The 26,592-nt window shown below is 41.4% G+C and overlaps 1 protein-coding gene across 5 annotated transcripts in view; it reads right to left on the bottom strand.

Annotated features, from left to right (window-relative positions):
* LOC139746870 (two pore channel protein 2-like) overlaps nucleotides 1–25,138 on the bottom strand; it is a 108,989-nt gene extending 83,851 nt beyond the window's left edge. For 4 of the 5 annotated variants that reach the window (XM_071658515.1, XM_071658513.1, XM_071658516.1 and 1 more), the window contains exons 1-2: nucleotides 6,648–6,782; nucleotides 1,811–1,892 (exon numbers count right to left, since the gene is read on the bottom strand). The gene's annotated coding sequence lies outside the window, so the exon portion shown is untranslated. Of the gene's footprint in view, nucleotides 1–1,810; nucleotides 1,893–6,647; nucleotides 6,783–25,086 lie in introns of those variants that run through there. The other variant, XM_071658514.1, reaches the window with a different exon arrangement.
* Nucleotides 25,139–26,592: the final 1,454 nt, after the last annotated feature.

Below are 26,592 nucleotides of genomic sequence, written 5' to 3'. Positions count from 1 at the left end.
GCATCGAGGACAGACGAGTTGAACATCTGAGGTCTAGAGCATCGAGGACAGACGAGTTGAACATCTGAGGTCTAGAGCATCGAGGACAGACGAGTTGAACACCCAAGACCTAGCTCTAGCATCGAGGACAGACGGCATCACACCACCACTTCTAAAAACAAGCAACATGAGAAAGGCGCTCTTAGAGGTCTAAGGGGAAAACCCGAGATCAGATACACGTCAGACCGAGGAAGGAGGAAGGGAGGGATTAAGGACACGATTCTATGAATCAGTGTGGACAGATGACTCCCTTCATGCCCAAGAGTCAATGTGCTGACCCTTTCACCACGGATTAATTGGCACTCTTTTTTCCATATCATCATCCACTCACCCTCATTCCATTTCTGACATCTTTACCTTTCGGTTTCTCCTTGCCATCTTAATTTGTTGGCTTTCATTTTCTCCTCGCCTCTGGTTACTTCCCTTACCGATGGTAATTATCTTTTTCTGTCTGAGTTCCGGTACACAATTTACCTACTCATGCATTTCTTTGAAGATAGGATTTACGTCGAGTGAAACAAACTGTTCAGAACACATCCCTGAGACAAGAGATGAAAAAAAAAATGTACAAATCACGAGGATACCTGACACAGTAACAGATGCTGTAGGAGTTCTCCTGAAAGATGTAAACGAAACTACGTCTTCCTTCACTGAGAAGTTAACAGCCAGTGAGTCCTATACTTGTAGTGGTGGTGACCCTGGACAAGCTGATACTGGTGCTTGCAAAGGTCAATGCATGCATCCACACAACCAGGGTCAGATCGAATAACTGGTTAACCTTCACCAAATGTGAACTAGCCACGCTGGAGTTTTTATTGTCCACCAGCACTCTCAAACTGAATGCAGATGATGTCTTCTTTTGTGACTGTACATCAGGACCACAACACTTTATAAGAGAAACCATCACCAACCTGACGGCATAATTCTCATTCAGAATATCAAAAGAGATCTAACATAGGCTTTGGGCAGGGGCTGCAACATAAACTTTGCACAGATTATTACCCCTGGACCTTTTGTGCACTCTTCATCCTCTTCTGCGCCACCGCCATCAGAGCTTGTGGAGGTGCACTAAGAAAAAAAATTGCCAACCTTGCGGAGAGAATCCTCTCAAAGATTCTTGACACACTAGTATTCCCTCATGTGATGCAACAAGCAGAGAAGCTACACATGCTTGTGGTAACCCTAATGTCGAGTGAAATACCCCTGCCTCCAACACTAAGACTATACGAGATATCCCTGTGATGCAACATGTCACCTAACAACATCTCATATGACCCCCCTAACAAACTTCTCTTTGTATGTTTTACTCAGTTGATGCCGAGCCATCCTTTGAGTCTACAGTGATAATACCATTAAAACAACTATACACAAATAGCCTCACCTTAGTAATCTTGTACATTTATCTGCAAAATACCAGTATTGTACATTTTCATTCGTTGCAGACCTTGTAAACTTTGTGGATTTGAATAACTACTTACCCTGAAGACAAGCTTACAAACTTCGAGACACCATTTAATCCCCTTTACTGACATTGAAATTAACAGGGAAAAAAATAGTTGTGTCGCATGAAAATACATGAGTGCATTCCGTTATATTTCATTTTTACTCTTTTCATTCGAGCTGATTATACCATTTTCATTATATTTGCCAACCAACTGTATCATCCTCGTCTGAGCTGACAAATAACTTCTTTCATCCCCCTCATTATCTCATCAGTACATTCACTATCCCATCACTACATGCCTATCAAAAGAAAAAAAAAAAATCTTACCTGGCATGGTCATCACGTCTGTCTTCAGCCTCCTTGTCCAGTCTGCCCGTCAACAACTAACCTCGTACATATCCTTCCATACCTGAAACAATTAATTGTCTTTCAGTGTTAGATTCGATTACATTCAAACAGTGCATATCACTCGGAGTGTGTCTGTATAATAATAATCAATAAATCACTGGGTACCTATCATCCTACCTTTCCCTTGATGTTTCGCTCCTTTCCCTATTGTTACTTTGTCGAATACCTTACACAATTCGGAAAATGCAGCGTCTATTCTCTTGCTTTGCAATATAGTGTCATATACTATGGCCCAATGTTATTGAAATGATCTAATAATAACTGATTGTGTGTACTTTCCTGGTACAAATTCATGAAAATCCGTCATTCATATAGATGTTCTTGAGCATACGTTCTAGTTTGTGTTCTTTTATCACTCTCTCAGACTTTTATTAGGACGTGTAAAGTCAACGAGAGAGAGAACCTCCTACCACTCAGTGACCCTCCAGTCGAGAAAAACTAAGAATTACACTCAAGGTCTCAATTTGCACATAAGCATGTTGAGAGTTCTGCCTGCCCGCACGCTCTCTATCCACATCCCTCCACATTCCCTTCCTCCTCCTTCCACACCAGCCGTGTTGACAAGGCACACCACTAGTGACGCCGTGTTTAAGAAGCCCCCAAGGTTGTACCTCCCACTGCTTGTTCGCCTACATTCACACTATTTAGGATACATCTCTCTCTCTCTCTCTCTCTCTCTCTCTGATCCCACATTAGCACGGTGCACGATACGGGAGTGCCCTGCCCTTTGGCAATATCTCTTCGGATGGACTCATAAGTAGACAGGTACTCCTCTCTCTCTCTCTCTCTCTCTCTCTCTCTCTCTCTCTCTCTCTCTCTCTCTCTCTCTCTCTCTCTCTCTCTCTCTCAAGTTCATTAACTCATACGCCTACATTGACTAACGTGAGCACAAGATGCGGATTCTATCGCTATCACTCAAAGTTACACTGCAAGTGCTGTCCATCACGTCTTGAGAAATGAACTTTTCATTTCCCGCACCTGCCGCTCAGAACTTCCACGGTTCCCCAGAAGAAAACCTGAGACTAATGAAATGGTAACATGCATCAAGTCTTACTACTATGTGAATGCAGAGGAGGGTTGTGATGGGATTTGTGCAGAGGCGTAGAGAGAATCTAACTTTATGAATAAAACCACGGAACAAAAATTATCCCAACCTAGGAATGGTTATCTTTTACATTCCTCGTCTATGACTGTGCGCGCCCCAACTCTTTTTCTCCCGCCATCGTCGTCCTAGATTAATCTTTATGAGGCTGGTGTGAGGCCAAGCATTAACCCTGCCGTCGGGTGTCAGCTCATGGAACACAAAATACCAAATCTTCTGACTACTGGCCGTTGACTGTTACGGCCGCTGGAACTCAGGTAAACCGAAATGCTTAACATGATGTATGAAGAAACATAATAAAGCTTTGGTCGCCTTAATCAGCGTAGTATATAAATAAAAAAAAAATAGTTGCCTTAATCAATGTAGTGTAAAGAGAATTGCGTTTTCATCCACATCGTCTTCCCTATCTGCATCCGATTTGACCCCGGGAATTATTTACGATTTGGGTCTTCATAAATTTTACAATATTCTTAGAGAAGAAGAATGCAACGATGCGAAGTTATGGATTCAGATGTACATGATAACTGTCTGCGAACTACTTCAAGTGGATTTGCTGCCTTTTCGCCTCGGACAGTTACTTTCATTCATCTATCTGTGAAGCAACTGTAGTCCTCCGTATATATGTCTCTCGGTCCTACATGTATGTGTCAACCAGAACACTGCGTTTGACAATAAAAGTAATATCTAAGATTTGAGAATTATTTCGTAATGGTTTCTAGAGTATCTCTACTGACGCAGTGTTCCTGGAGGCTGAAGCTGGATTGTCCGGGTCAAGGTAACGCCTCAACGAGGAATTTTTTTTTTCCCCCGTTGTTCCTGCAGTCTCCAACTCTCGCGTCTAGTCTTTATATGTTCGCTATATCCAAGTTTCATCTGCATATGCTGTTATCATAGGTGTTCTCCGTAAAACTACTACTACTATTTATAATCATCATCGATACAATCATATGCTAATATTACTCCAGGTACAAAGTGATGATAGTACGCTTAGAGCAGTGAGGTAGTAATTACAGAAGCAAAAGTAGTAATTTAATCAATTATAGCAGTAAATGTGGTTGAGAAAGAAGCTGTAGACATGACAATAATAAGCAAAGAATCTACCACAGCGCGAACAAAAAGTGCAGCATAACAACAATACTATCCATAGCTGTACTTGGGTCGTATTACACAAGCACACAATCAATCTTTATGACAGGATTGTTTACTTATGTGCAGGTTATTTTCCTGACAGCCTTCTCTACCAAAATATGAGTCGTATCGGCGCCAAAAATAACAGAAACGGAGGTGATGGTGAGATTAAGTGTAATGATGGCAGATAACAGGAAGCTGGGTCGAGAGCAGTATTACAGGTAAGCTTATAACATTAAACGTAAAATTTGTGGTAATGATGGTAACTTATGTAAAGTTCTTCAAACGATGTTTCAACGGGATTTATCCTTCCAGGTTTCAAGTCCATGGTCATGGAGTGTGTTGACTTAAGTGTCTGATGGCGCTGGCTGGCAGTCTGCTTGTAGGTCTCACAAGTTCCTCATAAGGCGAGATTCAAAGTATTTTCTTATAACAAAGGTACTCAAACTATCAAGACATAATTCCCTTTAAATATATTCTAAGTTCAGTTGACTGTGAACTGGACATGATGTTAACGCTGAACCTAGACACACGTGGTGCTAGTGCTGTCTGGGTGGATGTGAGTCATCATCCAAGAACGAGCTAGGCATCTTTCCTCCCCCCCCCCCCCCCAACAACCCCCCAACCCCACTCTCACACTACGGCCCACTATTGCCAACCCCTCTCGGAAATACCTCACTTATCTGAAGAGATCTCAATCACAGGAATATCCAAAACCTTGTATCTATGGTCTATATAACTGAAACACGGACGTTATCCGCGGAAGCAAGACTTTGTGAGAAGCTCCCATACGTCTATTTTCTCACGAGATTGTCTCCAATATTGAAATTGATTATTCATTCACACAATTCCCGAATTTCGATTCGCCTTCTATGTACCTTGAACACACTATCCTTATATGATACGGGGTATTTAAATAAAAATTAAACGAAAACTTACCAGACTGCACTTGTTTACCTTATTTCCACAACTTGAGCGTCCGCGGGGTAATCATATTAATGTTCGCAAAGGTTAGGAGAATTCATGGTGTCACCAAGGTTCCTTAATACGTAGGTTGTCATTGTGTTTTGAGAACTGATATATATTATTGGCAAATGTAAGACTGTAGAATAAGCAATATAAAACTTTATTAAATTCTATATTTCTTGTAATGCGTACTTCCCGCTTGGCACAAAATATTACTTTTCTTAACGTAATTAAGCTTAGGTAAGGTCGAGTTAGTTTTCCACAACTTTATAACACGACTACAAATAAAGATACACAAACAGTAATTCAAGTAACTGTAGAAGCAGCAACATGAATTACAGCACAGGAACGCACTTAAGAAATCCCAGTGCAGCTTCCAACGACCCCGTTCGACGACGTATCACAAAGTTTAGGCCTCAAGCGACCCATATCAGGCAGCAAATTGACCGGCATCACACTGCTCTGCCTGGTTCACCTCCATAATGGGTATATCCGTTATCCAAGGTGAGGTGCATGCTGCTGGACTGGGTGAAGTGGCTGAATGTCTGCTAACGCGAGGGACACGCCAGTTACGATGAAGTAGGACTTGTCAGTAATATACTTCCCTGCTAGAATTAACTTATATTTCTGGATGGAAAATGCCTGTTAGGGTGGAGCTATGCGCTTTCTCGGGTAAAGTAGATGTGAAAGAAAAGGTAATCGCCTCATAGGGTAGGATGCATGAAAATCAAGATAAAGTAGCCTACATGTGTAAATGTAGTGAGGCCTTAAACCTACGAGGGTGAACATGTTTGTATGTGTGAAATACACGACCACTTGGGTACGGTAATGTCCTCTACGAAAAGTACACTTCTATTACAACAAGGCACATGTTTGGTAGGGTCCAAACCTGCTACGGTGAAGTAATACAGATGAACTCGTAGGTGCAGGCTACGTTGTACATGCATGCAGTGTGTGTGTACGTTTCTTATGAGGTATATATTTAACTTTTCAGTGTTGATATATCCAGGCAAATACCCAACTCTGGAACACTCCTAAGAAAACGTTATCGCCTCGCAAGGGCAGGTAGGTAAACACGGAAATCAGGATAGGATAGCTTATATACCTACTGCATATATACCAAACATCTTAGATTAAACAAGTTTCATGGAATAATTTTGACATAAGTAGACAAAATCAATTCAGGGAATTCGGTTAAAATTCATTCGGCATGTGTAGAACACCAAGTCAAGTCATGATGACTAACGCCAGTAAGTTGCTAAACTACCTGACCTGCACGATATCCTTTCAACAATCTCTCTCTCTCTCTCTCTCTCTCTCTCTCTCTCTCTCTCTCTCTCTCTCTCTCTCTCTCTCTCTCTCTCATCCTGGTTGCTGATTCTCTTACATCATGGAATATCTGACACTTTTATTCTAACCTTATCATAAAGATACTACTGTCGAGCATGAAAACTATTTTTGTTACATTGATGATTTTTTTTAAATAATCATATGTGACGAAGTCACATCTTAAAACCCAACGTGTTTTTTAAAATCTTTTTTGCTCAGTTCCGCACGTACCTGTCACCCGCAATTCAGCAGAGCAAGCCACAGGAGTTTCACCATTCGTATACAGACATTCCAAAGATCGTACATGTTGGTCTTCAAAAGGTCAAGTAGAGTCGGGGCCGTATTAAGGTTGTGAGGGGCCTGAAGCTAATGGGAAAGAGACCACATATGTACTATATTTACTCATACAAAAATTAATGAAAATCATATAGACATTTCAATAATAATACATCATCAGATATAATGACAAAAAATTGACGTTACATACAACTTTTCAGTGAAGCTTATATATATGACTTTTTAACCAAGCTCGTGACAAAGACAGGGTTTATTATAAAAAGAGAACAGGGCCTCAACTCATCTCAAAAATTATGAAGGCGAAGACCTTGAGTATAGTAAGTGAAGCCTATTCATGAACTAGGTTCAAGCAAATCTGTACTTTAGCCCAGGTATCCACGATAGATTTCACAAAAATTTATCAATATATTTTGTACATGAACATTACAAGTTCTTGTTACATGGATTTGTTTATCATTTGTCATTGAAACCTATCACATGCAAATAAATTTGTTTGTTATGAATTATGCGAAATGTGTGCTTCACATTCAATCAGGCTTTAAACGTCTCCATTATTTTCATCAAATAATGCTGGAGCTTAGCACATCTATACTCGTTTGAAAGACTTGTGACCTCTTAACCTGCAGTTTCATTTGGAAATATCATAAACATAAAACCCAGTAACTACGCTCGCTTTAAAGAAGCATAAACTTCATTAACAACACACGAGAGAGACAGACGACTGACGGAAAAACAAAATTTGCCGGACAGAGTGACAAAGACCACAAAGGCAGATTTATCGACGACTACCGGAAACAGAGCAATAATAGATTCAATTATCGACCCCACATCACCTGCCCAGCCACAGTGAAAAAAACAAATGGATGAGCAGTTCATTTTCCCACAGCAGTGACGATGGAAGAAGTAGGTCATCGCTATGAGCAGCAGGAACATAGGGAGCAACTTCATTACTTACTGCTGTCGTTCTTAATGGCCGGGTAGTTTTGGTAAAATAATTGACAAGTTATAGTAAAATGTATGATGACGAGATTAATCAGAGTTCCTCAGGTGTTACTTGTGACTTTACCTCATAAAATAGAAAAGATTATAGGAAGGGGGGAAAACGAGAAATCATAGTAACCCCAACAATGATGCCGCAGTGACAAGTGTTATTCTCTTTGCAATTAAAGCATCACCAGTATGCTCTACATTCTTCTGAAGAAAGCGCAAGGTACCGCCATGTGTTGCGAGGGTTATCATTGACTGTATATGGGTTTTGAGTGCATAATTGTTGGTCGAAGCAGCCAAAAAGGTGTGCTTTCGAGTGTAAAATTTTCGCCGACGTCCTATACAGGTGTAGGGGAGGAAAATACCACCATGTATTTCGACATATCATCACGGAGGTAGAAATTGGGTTTATATATGCTAATATTTGGGTATAAAAGTAATCGATTATCGCAATACGTGACTGCGCTTTTTTAAATAAATTATTTCCGCCCATTGTGATCTTTATTGTCTTCACAGCTTAACCTAATCAATTTCAAGGCAATGATGATAATTAGAAAATACACACATGTGACTGATGATTACAATTACTTAAAGTAATTTCCTGACGCCACAAAAACTGAACTACTCCTGTCCCCATCCCCGCACACACACACACACACAAGCGCGCGTTATTCCTACGATGAAATAAACATCAGATCATCACTATTGCGTGTCAGTTTGTTTGTCTGTAAGATTAGCCGAGAAAAAAGTAATGATCAAATATTGGTTGAACAAGTCTTGATTGGGTCGACTGTTGAGCTGGAATCATATACCTTGTAGACTATTTATGCTCTCTTGGATCAAAACGTCGAAATGGTAAAGCCTAGTTGAGCCCCTTAGTGAAAAAAGCAAGCCTATCAAGTGTGCCTTCACTAAACTTGCCGGCTTAACACCATGAACGGTGAAGCACCTGACCTCTGCTGGGACGGCGAGGGTAGCCTAGCCAGCCCCTCAACCTCACCCTGGGCGGCTCCACAATGTTGTTGGTGTCAGGCCTTTGTCAACGCCCTTCCCCCTCCCCCTCTCCCATTAACCACACGACCGTTCAGGCGCGCTGTACATTACAGATTGGATCAGTAGTCCCATATAAGAATAGTGCAGAAGAGCAGCAGATGTGAAGAATATTATAGCTGGACTGAGGAGCTCTGGTATGGCTGTTACTACTGTTTCTCCACACTCTTTCGGCAGCCACAAAGACCAGGCTAAATCCCTCCTGCTGCTCCTCAAGAGCCTTCCCAGACCTGACGCCTCCCAGACCCAGCTCAAAACAACAGATTCCCCCAACCCAGCCGGCCGGCCGCTTATCCCCACCTCCTGCTAATCCCTCCGCATCCGAACACTTGGCTGTTCAGATTACACACACATTGAATTTTCACTCATTTTCATCATTACTGCCACCCCACATGCTATGGCGTGGGCAGAATATTACAGAACTTTTGGGAAATTCAATAAAGAGTCAGTAACTAGGCCAGTTCGACAACCACTTAGTCAAACGGCAGCGACATTAGCTCTTGATTTTTGTGTACAGTACCTTATGTGTTTATGAACCTCTGGGCTGTATGTGTGAGGCGGTCTACTTCTCTGGCCCGTCCTTGAGTGCTTGTCAATGATATGCCGTCGGTAGTGAGCTTCGAATGCCTAGAAAGGCTTCATTGAGTACGTAGCAATATACATATACATCCGTGTACACATACACACACGATGTGCAGACTACACATATCCCACTGTCTGCAGCTGTGTGGACACAGTGAGCAACGGAGCGGTAATTATCAGCGGTCGTGGGGGTAAATGAGCAACGGCTTCGATATACCACCAGCCTCTTGACATTCCCAAAAACTGAGATCGAGGAAGAATGAGGTACACATCAGGTGTTATTAAGGTTAAACTTATATAATTCTATACGTAGGTGACGGATGGCTTAGCCGTTGGTTCGTATGTATCATGTAAGTTACCAGATTTCCATCCTATGTAAAATAACTACTTACAGGGTGGCAAGATTATAACTCTTCCATAATATAAACGCGTGAGAGACGCGGGATATTTCTTGACCTGAGCCTCAGTTCTCTCTGCGTTGTTTGTATTTTTAACACGGTTTTGGTTTGAACGATTTAATCGAACGTTATAATTATCGAGGAGCGATTCATACATACTACAGACGGCCATTCATAATGTGGTTGTCTGATCGGAGACCGTCAGTTCAACTGCCTCTCACTAAGTAGTGGAACCTCCCAACAAGGGATAATCCTTCAACAAGTACAGTATAATATTCGTTCACATCTATCACGTGTAGACGACATCTTGGGTTCCTGGTGATAACTCGAAAATGTGTAGGAAAAATACAGTAGAAATAAAATTTGTTTTCTATGAAACGTTAAGCAATAGTTCGACTGGTTCGTAGTAGTTGCCGAGGTACACGCACACGAAACCGGTTACAGACACTGGGAGACAAGACTTCGGACATTTAAAAGTGAAGGCGGGGGAACGCACCGCTGGGAGCTGTGAGGGGCATCATATGACCGACGCCTGTGAACCAGCCAGACACCGTCGTGTAGTTAGTCAGCCACTTCCTGTACACCCAACCCGCGCCCCTCATAGGAATGTACGATGGCAACCTGATTCTCGTGGAGTAGTCACTCATCCTCAGGCTTTCCCTTCTCCTTCTCCAACTCACGCTCTCTCTCCAGTGGCTAGAGTCTTCACCACCACGACAAATGAGACAGGTCGTATTTCTGGTCATGGTATCTGCGGGTTGGCACAGCGGCCGGATTATCGTGTTTACAGGAAGCTTTTGACAGCAACACATCCAGCCTGAGCGGCCATGATGGGGGGGACGTCACCGGAGGAGGAGTGACGCCTCCCAGCCCCGTACCCTAGTGACCGGCCTCCTAACCTTTGTCCTCCTGTCCCCATGCCCTCTCCTCCTCTCACAATAGCACTAGTAGGCCTCTGTGTCACTGTCCTGTGCCTCAGCGTTGGCATCGGCTATACTGGTGCTGTGTCGCTCCTTTGTTCCTCTATGTAAGCTGCTCCTGTCATGCATACATGTTTTGCTCTCAAGATAACAGTTCGTTATTGCTACTCTACGCCTTCGGTGTCGAACCTCTGCTTCTTTCAACGCTCGCGTTTGTTGTTCCATCGTTCTCACGGCTGCTGAGGTGCAGTCCCTCTTGTTCTGTTAACCGTAGACCTTCCCCTTGTGTATATTTGCCCGTGATAATGTTCGGTGCTGCCGTATGTGCTCCAATGTCCGAGTCGGGAGGCTTACTATGGGCGGTGTCCACGGTGAGTCAGGTCAGCAGGTAGACGGGGGGATTTTACCGTAGGCTTCGTCCAGACGTTTAGTGCCCACAGAACTGCTGAGATGGAACAGCGGAGGGCTGGGATGTGGCAGAAGGACCGCGCCCCGATAATGAACAGGGTACGGCCGTGCTAAGGCCAAAGCGGATAAATGGAAGGGCAGGGCGAAACGGAGACGTAAATTGCGGAACAGACGGAAAAGGCGTGGACAGAGGCGTCCTTGCTTAGGGCAGGGCGGGGCGGGACGGGACGGGGCGGAGTGCACGGTGCAGCTGGGGCTGCTGCTCCTGCACCATCCTGGACAATTGACCCTCTAATAAAGTGTGACAGCCGGGCACACGTGGGCTGAAGAGCGCCAGACCTTGCACCACCTGGCCCGACCCCTTCCGTCCCTCCCGTTCACCCCTCCCTCTCCCTCCCTCCCTCCTCCAGGACTTACCCACACCCTCCCCCTCGTCGGCAGCAGTTCATGGCAGTCATCACGTCATGCGCGGCGCATCAGGCTGGCTGGCCGCCCAGCACCGCTACGTGAGCGGGGCGGGCGGCGCCACGCCCGGAGACCCGGGTGGGAGGGAAAGAGGAGGGGGGGGGGGGGGGGGGGGGACGAATCATTCGCTGTGGGTAGGGATGTCCCTCGACCTGACCCCAGAGGGTCGGGCCAAGCCTATTGTCCCTCTTAAGTCTCCCGGCTCATCCACGACTCTAAAAGCTTGGTCGCTCCCCTGCCCACCACCCCCGACACGCTTACGAGATACTAAACTTTGAGTTATCGTTACACACAAATATAGGCTAGGGTGTGTGTGCATACATACATAGGAGTAAAGACACGGTTCATATTATAGATGCAAGGCTGAGAAAGACTCTCCCGGTGAAACACAATTAGTAGTCACACACACTGGGTTTCTCGCAAGTGGTCATAACACCAACATATACAATCGGGAAAAAAATACCAGTGACGATAACTTCGTTTTGAATATCGTCATTACGGTTGTTCAACTAGAGCTCATGGAAAGTTAGCAACAAGTGTAACGCGCCTCGTTTCATTTACCCACACAAATATCAGGGCACTATGTGTGTGTGTGTGTGTGTGTGTGTGTGTGTGTGAGTGTGTGTGGTAGTAGTAGTAGTAGTAGTATCTGTAAACTACGGAGATATGTCCTAATACGAATTACTGATGGTCAGTGACCATGTAACACTGGACCTTGATGCCTGCCTACACCTCGATAACATTGCATCGACGACCCTCCCACTGACTTTGGCGTTGACAACAACTTTCCCGGTGACATTGTCCTTCACAGCCCCTTGAAGAGCCTCCAGAACTGGACCATCGCCAATCTCGTCGCCATCAACAGAGCCAGGAATGGAATCATGAACGTCTGCCTTGTTGCCTTCCCCGTCCCACCCTTACCTCACGAGGTCCTTCAGTCCACCGAGGGTTCGCGGTGTCACTCTTAGAAGATAAAATAAGGTGAACGGAACACGGCAGAGCCATCATCAAATCCTCCCAGCTATCGTCTCGCACATTCTTCGCAGACTCGAGCCTCTTGAACTTCCTGTATCTGAATTTAAGAACACATACACAAACTTCCTTTCTTCAAACTAACCTACCCCTCCCTCGCCCGGTCATCCTCTCTATCTACCATAAAAGAAGAGCAACTAGAAAAGGTACGGAAAAGGGTAAGATTAAAATCGATACCTATTCTTTCTAGTCATCTCCTGGACTTCATTAAACAGTTCATTACGATGTTTGCTGAACCACTTTTCGCCACCGTTACCTCCTGCTACCTGAAATCCCTCGTCCCCGAGTTGCAGTTCGGCACTGCAGCCGCAATGACCCCCATCCGAATCCGGAGTGACCGCTACAAGAACAGTTCCGTCCCAGTTATTGTTAACATCATCATACTCAGTAGACTACCACTCCACTGTTTGCCTAAGACTATTTGACAACCCCCTCACCCCATCCTCTTATTGACCCCACTGTCCATCTCATTTTCTCCGTATGCTTTCAACCTTTGACTTCTATTGAATTCATTACTTCGGTATGATCATCATTATTCACTGACAAAGCCATGACCACGCAACGTTGAGGCACTGACTGGATATTCAGGGATTGATATCAGGCAGCTCTGGACAGTGACGAAGCGAAGTGGGGCGATGATCACGTATAGACGGAGATGGGTGTCGAGGACGGCATCTTAGCGGACGTGACGTCGGGGTTGAAGACGAGGCGTCGGAGTGACAATGCGTCGGGGCGTTGGTGCCTCGGAACAGTGTGCTGAAGAGAGGGGGCTTATAGGCTCTGGCCTTCCGACACCCCACACACATCACCCAAAGGAGGGCGACCTGTGGATAGCCATCACCTGCCACACACTCAACAGTCTGTTATGTGTCGACTCAAACCAGGGGTGATAGTACAGTACTTCTCCAGACACTTCGGTCAGAAACCATGACTGGATACCCTGTTCGTGTCCCTGGTTGGTTTTTCTTCGTCCTTCGTAAAAGAAAATCTGAAAGTGATTTCTGTCTTCTTTCTGATCGTCAGCACTTCATTGATTAGTAATAAACAACACCATAACTAAACGTGCACTGAACCTCTTCTCTCCAAAACTGGATGTATATCGCATTCAAAAACCATGAAACGTCCTTTCGGTAACTTGCACAAGGAAAGCCGGTGGCAGACCTTGTTCTGTTCCATAACTTCTTTTTTTTTACCGTTTCTCGTGTCTCGATGTATGGCCAGACATTACAATACCTCACTGTTATAATATCAACCTGAGACCTTCGGCGAGTCGAAACTTATCCGTGAAAGTCGTGGAATGTCGAGTCACTACTGCAGGTGAACGATGGCAACTGATCCTTGGCAGGGGTTTATATATTCCCGCGCGCACGAGGCTCATTCCCTAGTCGGTCCACGTGGTCTTCGGTTGCCTGAAGTTCTTGGTTGTCTCCATCACCCACACCCACCACCACTATGAGCTCTGGTGAGTGTTGGCGTCTGTGTAATATATACAAAGAAAGATATTCAAAGTGACAGTGAGGCTTGTGTCGCGTCTGTGATAATCTATGATTTATTTTTTTCCTTCATCGAAGTGAAAGATGAATGCGTCAAATGATGCTGGAGGTTAGAATATCTGAACCATCTTCGGACAATTGTAGTTTGTTAAGGCGAACACCGCTTGATGAAAGATGTATGTAGAGATTTTCTCAGACGGTTCCCTGATGTGAATCGTTTCAGAAGGCTTCACCTTGAGCAAGGTAGAACAAATTTATGTAAGTAAAGCCCGAACCTCATTGGATGATCTGAATTATACAAAAACCCAGTCGGAGCAGACTTCTCTGACACCATATTTCTGTAACAAGTATTTTTCCTGCAACTGGGAAACCCTATTTAAAACCTTCAAAACACTCTTAGTTGTGAGACCTGCGAATTGGTTCATTTCCATGTAACTTTCAAACTCATTGGGATGCTTACCCTTAGGTCAGTGCTATGTGCCTAGTAGGAACTGAATACACTTGGTATATAGTTAAATTATTGCAGAGAATCTAATGCTCAAGTTTCATGTCTTTTTCCATATATATATATATATATATATATATATATATATATATATATATATATATATATATATATATATATATATATAATTTTAAAGAAGCTATTTTCCTATATCAAAAGTCGTAAGATCGCTGTTCCGAAAGTCGCACAGTTTTATCGCAGACTGCTGAGTATTTGCAGGCTTTGTGAATCAGGAGCAAATATTTAATTTATACTTTAAATGATATAAGAGTATACAGAACATAAGCTTTCATTATTGTTGTTTGATGGTAATATTTATCATCCTTTGTTAATACTTCAATTATTTTTACGCTGTGGATTATAATGACATTTTGGCTTTTTGACAAATGCAAACTATGTTTTCATAAAACCTTTCGCTTTTGTTGGCCATCCAGTTATTCTTGTAAGATATATAGAACGAATAGAACGAAGTCATTCTATGAACTATTTAACGTTAGTTTGAAGACCTAAAGGGTAAAAACTCTCGGATACATTAGTAACTACCAGACTACAGGGTTAAAAATTCTCTGATACATTAGCAACTACCAGACTATAAAAAAATTGGATAAACGAAGGTGAATTTAGTCATTCGCAATTTGCAGCCATCTTACATATCGTTAGAAAATGCTCAACCACACGGACGGGTCTGATGCGCAGTTCGGTACGTGTCCTATGACCGATGGTCCACACGCGGGCTGGGTAGAGAGAAGTGAGCACAGCCCGTTCGTGGTACAAATAATCTAGCGAGTTTAAGAACGAAATAATATAAAATCATATCAGAAGTTCGCTGATATTTCTTCATTACGGCAGATGATGTATTGCAGTTTCTTTTTTTTCTGTAATCGCTGAAATTAATATAATGAGATTTGAACTTACGCACCCACACTACCTTTATCCTTCATTTGCTTTAACAAAAATACACAGACATATACATACATAAAAATGTACGTAATTCATACTTGCTGCCTTTATTCATTCCCGTCGCCACCCCGCCACACATGAAATGACAACCCCCTCCCCCCGCATGCGCGCGAAGTAGCGCTAGGAAATAACAAAGGCCACATTCGTTTACACTCAGTCTCTGGCTGTCATGTATAGTGCACCGAAACCACAGCTCCCTTTCCACATCCAGGCCCCACAAAACTTTCCATCGTTTACCCTAGACGCTTCACATGCCCTGGTTCAATCCACTGACAGCATGTCGACCCCGGTATACCACATCGTTCCAATTCACTCTATTCCTTGCACGCCTTTCACCCTCCTGCATGTTCTGGCCCCAATCGCTCAAAATCTTTTTCCACTCCATTTTGGTCTTCCACTTCTCGTTCCCTCCACCTGACACATATATCCTCTTTGTCAATCTTTCCTCACTCATTCTATCCATGTGAGGCAGCGTTAAGAACAGAGGACCGAGCCTTTGAGGAATATCCTCACTTGGTCCCCGTCTCTGTACCTTTTGGAAAATTAAAAAACGAGAGGGGAGGATTTATATGATACTACCCGGTGACATCAGTCACAATTACACTATACGCTGACAGGGAACAACTACACACATTAATATCTGGTACTCTCCCTTTATTTATTTTTGAAAGTTGAAACCACACGATAAGTGCTCATTCTTTTGGAGGGCGCAGGCTGTGGTGTCTGAGTGTGCGTGGGTGTAGAGAGGAACCTGGATGTTCTAGCTCAGAGTGATATAATAAGCTCAGGGAAGGGGGAAGATTGGTTATGGAATATCACAAGTACAAAGTTAGTGTGGCCGAAAGTTAATAAAAAGGGTAGTATTTCCGCAGCGGGAGTTGTGGAAATGTCTGAGAGTGTAATGAAGCGAGTCCAAGACTGATGTGGGAAAAATTGAAGTGGAGTTGATCACAAGAGGTGGTTGCCTGTGAAAGGAGTGAGGAAGAAAGGCTAGTATTTTTGAAGATTTTGTTAAATTTGATACAGGTTACTGATTATTAGTAATGAGTAATTTTAATATGAGAGTTGGTAATGTTGCCGGTAGTTGAGGTTGTCATGGGATACCCTACCTTGGAAATGAAAATGGTGAACAGCTTGTGGGGTTGTGCACTGGAAAGGAATAGCGACTGGGATTTTCTGGTTTACAGAGAATATGAGTGCGAGATGGATTGCAGGTGGGATGTCTGATCACTTTGGTGGAGACGAGGATGAAGATTTAGAGAGGCTTTAGGGAAAAAAAGGAATCATGGGTGGGAATAGGGTGGTGAGAGAGGGGGAACTTGAAATAGAGGCTTGTGTGATGAGATAACAAGGGAGCTTGGGCATAAAATTGCAAAAGGTGAAAGTATATGCAGCTAAGTGAGGTGAGGAATGGGAGGTATTTTGAGAAGCACTGCTTACATGTACAAAAGAAGTATGTGGCATGTGGAAAGCTGGAGGTGGGCATGTATAAAAGGTTACTAGATGATGGGATAAGAAAGTTACTAATGAAAGAGAAAAGAAAGGTTTATGGATGATACTTGTGGGGAAAAACTGTGACTGGAAAATGTACAAGAGAAAGTGGTAGGAAATCAAGGGAACATGTAGAAGCTGAAAAAGATAGCAAATGAGAGTAGGGGTGAGCAAGTATCAGCAAACTTTAGGCTGAATTATAAAATGTTTTGGAAGGAGGTTAATAGTGTGAGAAAAACGAGAAAAAATGAAACCACCAGTTAGTTGGGCAGATGGTTACGCCGTAAGAGGCAGAGATGAGGTGAAGAGATGGAGTAGTATTTTGAAGGACTGTTGAATGTGTTCAGTAATAATATAGCATATGTAAAGTGTTTTTTATGTGAAGTTATGCCAGATGAGAGTAATTTTTTTATGAAAAGATAAGAGCTGGTGAAAGCCTTGCATTAGATGAAGTATGGCAAAGTGGCTGGAGTGGATGGGATTGCAGATGGATTTCTTCAGAAAGGGGGTGTCTTACTGACTGGATATTTTTGATTTTCAGAGAGGGTATAGGTCATGGTTAGGAGGACTACCTAGTAAGTTCTTTGGTTATTGAGAGATGTGTGGATCAGATGTTTACTCAAGAATTTATATTAGAAATACTGAAAGAAACTCCGATTTTTACAGCATTTATGGATCTAAAGAAAGTATGATAGGACTGATAGATGTTTTATGAAGGTACAATGGATATATGGTGTGAGAAGAAAGCAATTACCAGCAGTGAGTTTTTATCAAGAGAGAAAGCTGTTTGTATGACAAGAGGATTGTGAACTGTTCTAGGAAAAGGTGGATCTGCAACAGAGATATGTGATGTCACCTTGGGTGTTTAATCTGTATATGGATGGAGTAGTGAGGGAGGTGAATGTAAGGGTTTCAGGTACAGGAGCAAGTCTGCCATCTAACAGGAGTGGGTTTGGGGACCTGGGAGGTGAGTTAGATGTTTGTTGATGGCTAGGCAGATTTGAGCAAGAAATTGCAGGAATTAGTTTGAGTTCGTGATAGTATGAGTGAGGAGAAAGTTGGGAAGATATGTGTATAAAGCAAGATTATTATGTATAGCAGACACAATGGTTACAATGTAAGTTTGAAAGGAACGGATTTGGAGGAAATGAAGTGTTCTAAATACATGGAAGTGGACACTACAGGAAATGTAAATGTGGGAACTGAAGTAAACCAAATATTGTGAGGTACCAAAGGTCCTGGGCACATCGAGGAATGTATGGAAAGAGGGGTCACTGTTTGTGAGAGCAAAGATAGGTAAGTCCTGACAGTACAATGGTCCCAACAGTGTTGTAAGGATGTGAGGCATGCACCCTATGGATAAGAAGGAAGTAAAGAAGATAGTGAATGTGTTGGATATGAAATGTTTTGAAGAAAGTTTGAGGAGGGTCGATCAAGTAAAAAATGATAGGGCAAAAAAAAGGTGTGGTTGAAAGAGTGCGTTTGTATGAGAGCTGGAGAGGTGTGCAGAAATGGTTTGGACATATGGAGAGAATTCGTGAGGAGAGGAGAACCAAGAGGGTATGCATGACTGAAGTTAAGGTTCCAAGGAGGAGGAACACGACTGAAGTGAAGGGAACAAGAAGGGGGAACCTAGGGTTTACGAGAATTAATATCTTCTATTGTTATACCATTTAAACTTTAATATGCTGTATGCATTTACCACATCCCATTTCAGTTTATTCCTTTCATCCACCACTCTCATACCATAGTACTTTCATCCTTTTTATTTGGCAATTTTCTTGCTTAATTTCATGTTATGTCCACTGTTCTATCCCTATAATCAGTCTGGTTTAAAAACTTATAGGATGGATCACGTCACCCCTCCAGCCTTTCCCTGTAACTCTGCTCTTAATTCTGGTACCATATTTGTTGCCCTCCTATGGGCCTTCTTTAGGTACAGTGACCAAACTTGAGAAGCATAATGTAGTGCTGGACTGGACAAGAAATAATGGATTTAAATTAGAAAAAATAGATTCAGATCAGATGTGGGAAGTAGAATAGGATAACAGATTTATGGAACAAGCTACCAAGTACAGTAGTAGAAGCTAGGTTAAACAAAGGTTGGTTGTGTCTATAGGTTCAGGTAGTTGGTTGTAGGGTGGACAGACTCAGGACCTGCCTAGCATAGGCCAATAGGCCTCTTGCAGTGTCCTCACTTCTTATGTTCAGGGTCCTAAATCACTTTGAGCCACTACCTAGCTGTTGTACCATCTATATCTTATCTTGTGAATATTTGTATTCCCCTTGGCTTTTTTATATTCATTCTTGCCCATCCCCCTTTCACCATCTCCCATTGGGGCTGTACCTATCTGTGGACTTCCTCATTGAAGACCCAAGTTATGCTCTGAAATAATCAATCTAATATGAAATGAAGAATATCTCCCTGATATTCAGGTTCCCCTTTAATTCCCATTATTTACTAACCTCACACTCGAACTTTAGTATTGCTTTATAGATAACTCTAGTTTGTCCAGTATCGGAAAGATTTCCTGAATATATTAACAAAAATTCTGCCTTATGGTGTTGATCCAAACATTCTCTGTTGATTTCCATGTTATAATTTCCCATTATTATAACTCATCTCACGCAGTAGGGCTTGCCCCTACTACCACCTGCATTATTCTAATTGTACATTTATCATCATTGCATATTTAAGCAAGTGCATATTTTCAGGGGGGGTTTCTTTATTGGAAAGATATTAGGGTGGCATCTCACTGTAACTGTTCCCATTGTATTCTGTCTGATGGAAGTGTCAACCAATAGTAGTTCCTGAAACATTGGTTTTCCTTTACTAAAACCACCAACCCTCATCAATCATGTCTCTCTTCCTTGATGTTGTGTATCATTTGGGTCATACTAGTGTTTCTACTTCTTAGTTTACTCTTCCCCAACTCCTATAAATTCTGAATTGTTTTCCCCAGTGTGACAACTAAACTCCAGTCTTCTCCTTTTACTACTTATTTGTAACCATCTTGTTTGTTCCACCTCTTGAGACCATACCTTGCATACCATTTTGTTTCATTAATTTCCAAGTCTGATTTGTCACTTCCCTCCTTTATGGGATTGACTTTTGCACATGTTGATTCCTGCACGATGATATTCATAAGTTTCTTTTTCACTTTTTCCCATCACCTTACATTTGGTTGGGCTAATTTCCATCAGCCAAGTTTATGATGACAGTTGAAATCTATCTAGATTTCAGTAGAGGTTCTCACAATCCTGGAGGCTCCTAACTTGTCATAATTTTAACCAGACTACATAAACTTCTTTTGGAAGAGGGTGTCAAAGCTTTCTAGCAATCCAAAGACACAGAATGCACCTACCCATTTCTTTTTGTTTTATTTTCTTAAAGGCCACTGCTCACTCTATCTTAGAAGTCCAGAAATTTGATATGTACGTCCTCTGGACCTGTACTGTTTCTCAGTCAGGTGATGTCTTGAAGTTCATTTAATTGTCAAGTGTCTCTGTACACTCACTAACTAAATAAAACACAATTAGATGAGGGCCATGCACTTTGTGTATCAAGATCCTCTCGCATCTACTTATCCTTTTTATAAGTGTGTTCATTCTTCTGGTTAAAAACTGAGAGTGAATCAGTTTAACATATCTTTTTGTCAACTTTCATTTCCAGAAACTGCTGAAGTAAAGGAAGTGCCTGAGACAAAGGAGGAGAAGGAGGAGGTAAAGGAAGCAAAGGAGGAAACTAAGGAAACTAAAGAGGAAACTGAGAAAGAAACCAAGGAGACTGAGGAGGCCAAGGAAGGTGAGGAAGCCAAAGGTCAGTGAAATAAACTGTGATCTAAGACCTGGAATTCACCACTGCTTTTGGTGAATTTTAGGCTATTAGACTGTTTTGAAAATGAAAAAAAACTGGCTTTTGTATTATTACTCTTACTAACCATATGATGTTTGTCAAGATGTTTGTTATTAATAACCTGTAGTGCAGATGCAAACCCATGATTGCTCTTTCTCTGGAATATTTTTTTCTTTACAAACGTGACAAGTATCAGGCTATTCTTACATTATAATTCAACTCATTTTGATAACCCAAATTGTGTCCTAGGTAGTCTTAACTCTTTGAAAAATTCTTGCTTCTGTTATACATTGTAATTACTACAGTGATATTTATCTTTAATTTACTAATCTTAACTGATGCAGGTGATAAGGCAGAAGCTAAGGAGACCCCTAAGGAAGCTGCACCTGCTGAAGAAGCTAAGGAAGATGCAGCTCCAGCAGAAGAGGCTAAAGAAGCAGAATCCAAAAAAGCAGATGCAGAATCTTAACCAAATGTTGTAAATGCATGCTGTCTTAATTCCCATTTTTTAGGACCTTTGATAGCTCAGAGAATCTTTTATATTAATATTTTTTTTAAATATTAGAAATATGCCTCTCTGTGGCTATACAAACCTGCTCATTAGCTTAAGTATTTTATGGTGAAAATATGTACAGAGTAATGTTTGAATGTGATGTTTGACTGGTTAAATTGTTAATTGTACACAGCTAGGATGTTTGTACTGCTTCACTGTATCACTGCTCTTGTAATCTTATCAATCATTGACAATCTGAAAATTACTTAAATTACTTAAGATTTTAATTCTTTTTCTCAACAGCCAAAACCAAAATCATTTTGTTTTATGTTTTACATTTGGTACACAATCTAAGTCTGCAGGTAACTGCATGAACAATGTATTTCCAACTGTAATACTGTAAGAAAAACTTGAGTAATTTTAGTGTAATATTCCTTGAGTGATTTCAATGTAATTACAAAGTAAAGAATGATATAGTGGAGAGTGCATCTTGGCTACATTTTAAATCAAGGGAAATAGTCTTTCACATCACTGGTATGAGTAAGAACAGAGCATCACCCCAATGATCATTAGATGTAGCATGCTTATACCATTCCCTTTCTCTCAGTTGTCAGATGTAGGTATAACTAAAGGTATAACTCTTCCTCTGACAGAGAGAAAGAGATAGATAGAAAGAGAGAGCTTCTGCCTGTTTCCCATGTGACTGTCATGTAGATATTTAGTAACTTTAATCAAACAGCTAAAGGTACATTACAGACTGTCTTCCCTTTAATTGCTGGATAAATGCCTAATAACTTAGTCCTCTGTCAGAATAAGTGAGATGTTCTTAAAATGAATGTCTCCCAAATACTGTCAAAGGTAGTTTGGCTTATTGACTCACATCTATTTTGAAGATGCAGAGCATTCAGCTTGTCAGCCCCCTTTATTTGCTTGAAGACAGGTTATAGCACGTCTCCTTTCTGCCTGTGAAACACAGCTGATGACTTGTCTCCCTATGACAGTTGATGGTATCCTAGAATACGTTATTAGCATCAACAGACATGTACTATGCCAGGGAAGCTAGGAAGTATCAATTATTTGAGAGGATACTGTAATCCAGATTCTTTATTCAGTGTTCCTAATAAAAAGAACTAACCATTATATGTCTTTTGTTTAAATCACCTCCAGTATTGAAGTAGTTTTGTTCCTGAGCAGGTGAACCACGATGTTTACGTAAAACTTATTATAATAGCCATTCACATACTGTATACATATTGATGAAGAGGAGCATGAAGTCTTTTTAATGAGCCATTTCGGGAAAATGAATTTCACTGACCACTTGACTCAAGGGAAGTATAGAGCAGATGAGATACTGACTTATCCAAAGCAAGAACAAGAAGAAAGACTCCTTGGAATATATCTTGTGATACTGGTATTAAGTAAGAAACAATTTCTTCTAATGTTAGGATACTTCGTGTGGTTATAAATTTTGAGAATACTATGGGAAATAACCTAGGGGCTCATCCATACATGGACTACAGGCATTCTGTCCACAAACATACAATCTCTCCCTGTCTTACATAATATTTGACAACATTTAACTTACACAGCTCATTTTTCGTAACCGTAGACTTTCCTACGTCAAAATGGTAGGTCCAATACACAGAAGTAGTAGGTAGGAACACTGAAGCAGGAACATTAGGCAGAAGAACTATGTAGGAACATTCGGCAAGAGCAATGAGTAATAGTCAGACGGATTAGGTAGGAGCCTCCACAAACACTGCTAGAGAAGCCCTCTGCTAGTGGCCTGATAAGGGTGAGGTACTAAAGCCCTTAGGCAGCACTGCTGTTTACAAGTAATGGAGACTATTGTCATGGCCACCCCTTTCAGGGAATTCCAGGAGTGAACAGGTATCAGAGATATAGACATAAATAAAACTGGTGAAGTGAAAAGCAGGTTGTAAAGCAATCCAGGTTGAATCATAAAGAAATCTAGTTTTCACATTCCATGAAAATGTAAGAATCACCAATAGAAAAATTTTCTAAGCTGCAAAAGGAGACATTGAAAGAATGTATTGCATTACTATTATCTACTCATTTCTCTGAATTTAATAAGCTGCAAAAGGAGACACTGAAATAATGCATTTCATTACTATCATCTACTCATTTCTCTGAATTTGTCATTTTTTTTATTATGTTTTTGGGGATGCATGACTTGCTAGACATAAGAAATCTGAATATTAGGTGTGAGAAACTACAACAGTTTTGAAAAATATCAGATATTAATATTGGTCCACCACGGTGAAGCAATTGATGCATTCATGGACCATCCAGGGTCAAGTGCATGGGTTCGAATCCTGGTTGTAGCAGTCATCCACAGTCAACTCAACCGTTCATTCACCCTTTGGGGTTGGTCAATAAAATGGGTACCTGGCTCAGGCTAGGATGAATCATATATCCCTGGGGATAGGGGAGAAAGAATACTTCCCACATATTCCCTGCGTGTCCTAGAAGGTGACTAAAAGGGGAAGGAGTGCGGGGCTTGAAATCCTTACCTCCCATTTTTTTTCACTTTTCCAAAAAATGGAACGGAGAAGGGACCCAAGTGAGGATATTCCCTTTAAGGACCAGTCCTCTGTTCTTAACGCTACCCCACTAATGTGGGTAATGGCGAATATGTATGAAAAAATTTGGAAAGGATCACAACTGAGCGCATGATCAAGTATATTCCTATATGTCCCAGGAAACAGTCGAAGAAAGGCCCATCTACTCATATACACATGTATATACATAAACGCCCATACACACACATATACATACATATACATATTAACATATACACATATACATACACATACAGACATATATATACGTACTCATGTACATATTTATACTTGCTTGCCTTTATCCACTCCTGGTGTGACCCCACCCCACAGGAAACAGCACTGCTACCCCATGCTTCAGCAAAGTAGCGCCAGGAAAACGGACAATAAAGGCCACATTCGTTCACACTCAGTCTCTAGCTGTCATGTGTAATGCACCAAAACCACAGCTCCCTATCCACATCCAGGCCCCACAAACCTTTCTGTGGTTTACCCCAGATGTTTGACATGCCCTGGTTCAATCCACTTACAGCATGTCAACCACATTGTTCTAATTCATTCTATTCCATGCACACCTCTCATCCTCCTGTAAATTCAGTCCCTGATCACTCAAAATCTTTTTCACTCCATCCTTCCACCTCCAGTTTGGTCTCCCGCTTCTCCTTGTTCCCTCCACCTCTGACACATATATCGTCTTTGCCAATCTTTCCTCACTCATTCTCCCCATATGTCCAAACCATTTCAACACACCCTCTTCTGCTCTCTTAACCAAACTTTTTATTTCCACACATCTCTCTTACCCTTTCATTAATTCACCAATGGGTTGAAGTGACCAGCAGAGTGCCACAGTTGCCCTGAGCTGTCTCTGCTTAAAAAAAAAATGTTCTCCCAAAAAGAAAGGTTAATATCAAACATCTTGAGGGTAAAAAATATGAACAGATACTTACTATGTGTAACAAATCCAGTAATGTGTAACAAATACAGTAATTTTTACTGTACCCAAAGTTTGTATTTAACCAAACCTCGTAATACATATACTGGAATGAAGAACTCATAAGTTTGGAATTTAAAGGACTCATTAGAGCCATAAATTTTTTTTCAGATGCTCTAAGTTGCAATCTGAGCTTATTCCATGTCTGTTAAGAGCTTACCTTGAATCAAAGCTTCCTTCAATCCTCAACCCAATCCTCCCTTTTGCTTTTTGAATGTCAGTGCCAATCAGGAAAAAAAATTCCACAGATCCATGACAAAATCTCATGTCTGAAATAAGATATATCATTACTGAATATGGGAGTATACACAAAAATGAAGATACCTGTATAATAAAGAGATTAATTTCCTTATTTCAGAAAGTGAGGATGAGCAGCAAAAGCTGCAGAGAAAGTAAAGAATCGTTTTCATGACTCACTGCAACTAAATATCATTTTGAGTTGGATTTAAATATCATATCTTTAAAGGTGCTTGATCAGTTTTGTACTCATATCAAGGTAAACACTTGGTCAAAATATTAAAGAACAGCTGGCTTAAAATACAGTTCTAAAAAAAATCATTTAGAGAAAGTCAAAGACTTAGTTCAATATATCAAAGAACTGTAAACTCAAAATATCAAAAACTCTGAGTAATTGCTTAGTAAACCACATGTACCACTGATCTACAAAGTGAAAAAAGTAAGACCAACAAATCATAGCTTAAATTTAAGTTGAACATATATTTGTAATATGGGCTCAAGCACACCTGAGAAGAATTTTAATACTTACATTCAAATGAGAAGCAAGGAAACATCTCCAAGCAATCACACTAAACTCTGATGGGGAGGGAACAAAAGATTCATGTTAGAAGAGCCTTTAACAAATGGCTTGAGGTGACCAATGGAGTGCAACAGGGTTCTGTTCTGGGGTCATTACTCTTCTTTATCTATGTCAATGACTTGCCTGAAGGAATGAGATTATACATGAATATGTTTGCAGATGATGCAAAGGGAGGGAAGTGAAAAGTGGGGAAAAGTGGGGAGAATTGCATCAGCTTCCTTCAATCCTCAACCCCATCCTCCCATTTGTATTTTGAATCTCAGTATCAATCAGGGAAAAAATTCCTGATCTGAAACGTGTTATGAAATTCAATCTGAACAAATGTAAAGTAATGAGGATGGGCCAAAGCAAATGACAGACTCAGTATGATATCATTACCTTCAAGTCATAATCATATTGAGGATTCTGTGTTTGCAAAAGACTTGGGAATCAATAACTCCTGCCAAAGTCCCATACTGAATAGAGTTTGATGTGTGGACAGTGGGCAGTTCTTTGAGAGATGTAGGGATAGAGCAACCAGAGAAAGTAATATGAAATTAAGTAAGAAACTTGTTAATAATGATGTAGAAAAATACTTTTACGGTATAAGAGTGGTAAATGAATGGAACAGACTGACTGACAACATAGTTAATGCAACAGCATGAGAAACGTACACTTCTTTGGGGTTAGAAGTTCTTTGACAAGATGGTAACCTCAAGTACGTAGAGTCTGCTAACACCTACATACATTTTTTTTAACTTGATCACTGATTCCTGCATTCAATTCAATTCTTTCATTGACACAGGCTTACAGCATTAGTGAGGTATCACCAGGAACAGATGAAGATAGGCCACATCACTCACCCATTCT

Source organism: Panulirus ornatus, chromosome 66 (genome assembly GCF_036320965.1).
Source record: "Panulirus ornatus isolate Po-2019 chromosome 66, ASM3632096v1, whole genome shotgun sequence".
Taxonomy (NCBI): domain Eukaryota; kingdom Metazoa; phylum Arthropoda; class Malacostraca; order Decapoda; family Palinuridae; genus Panulirus; species Panulirus ornatus.
The sequence above is the reverse complement of the archived record's forward strand: the minus strand, read 5'-3'. Positions and strand labels throughout refer to the sequence as shown.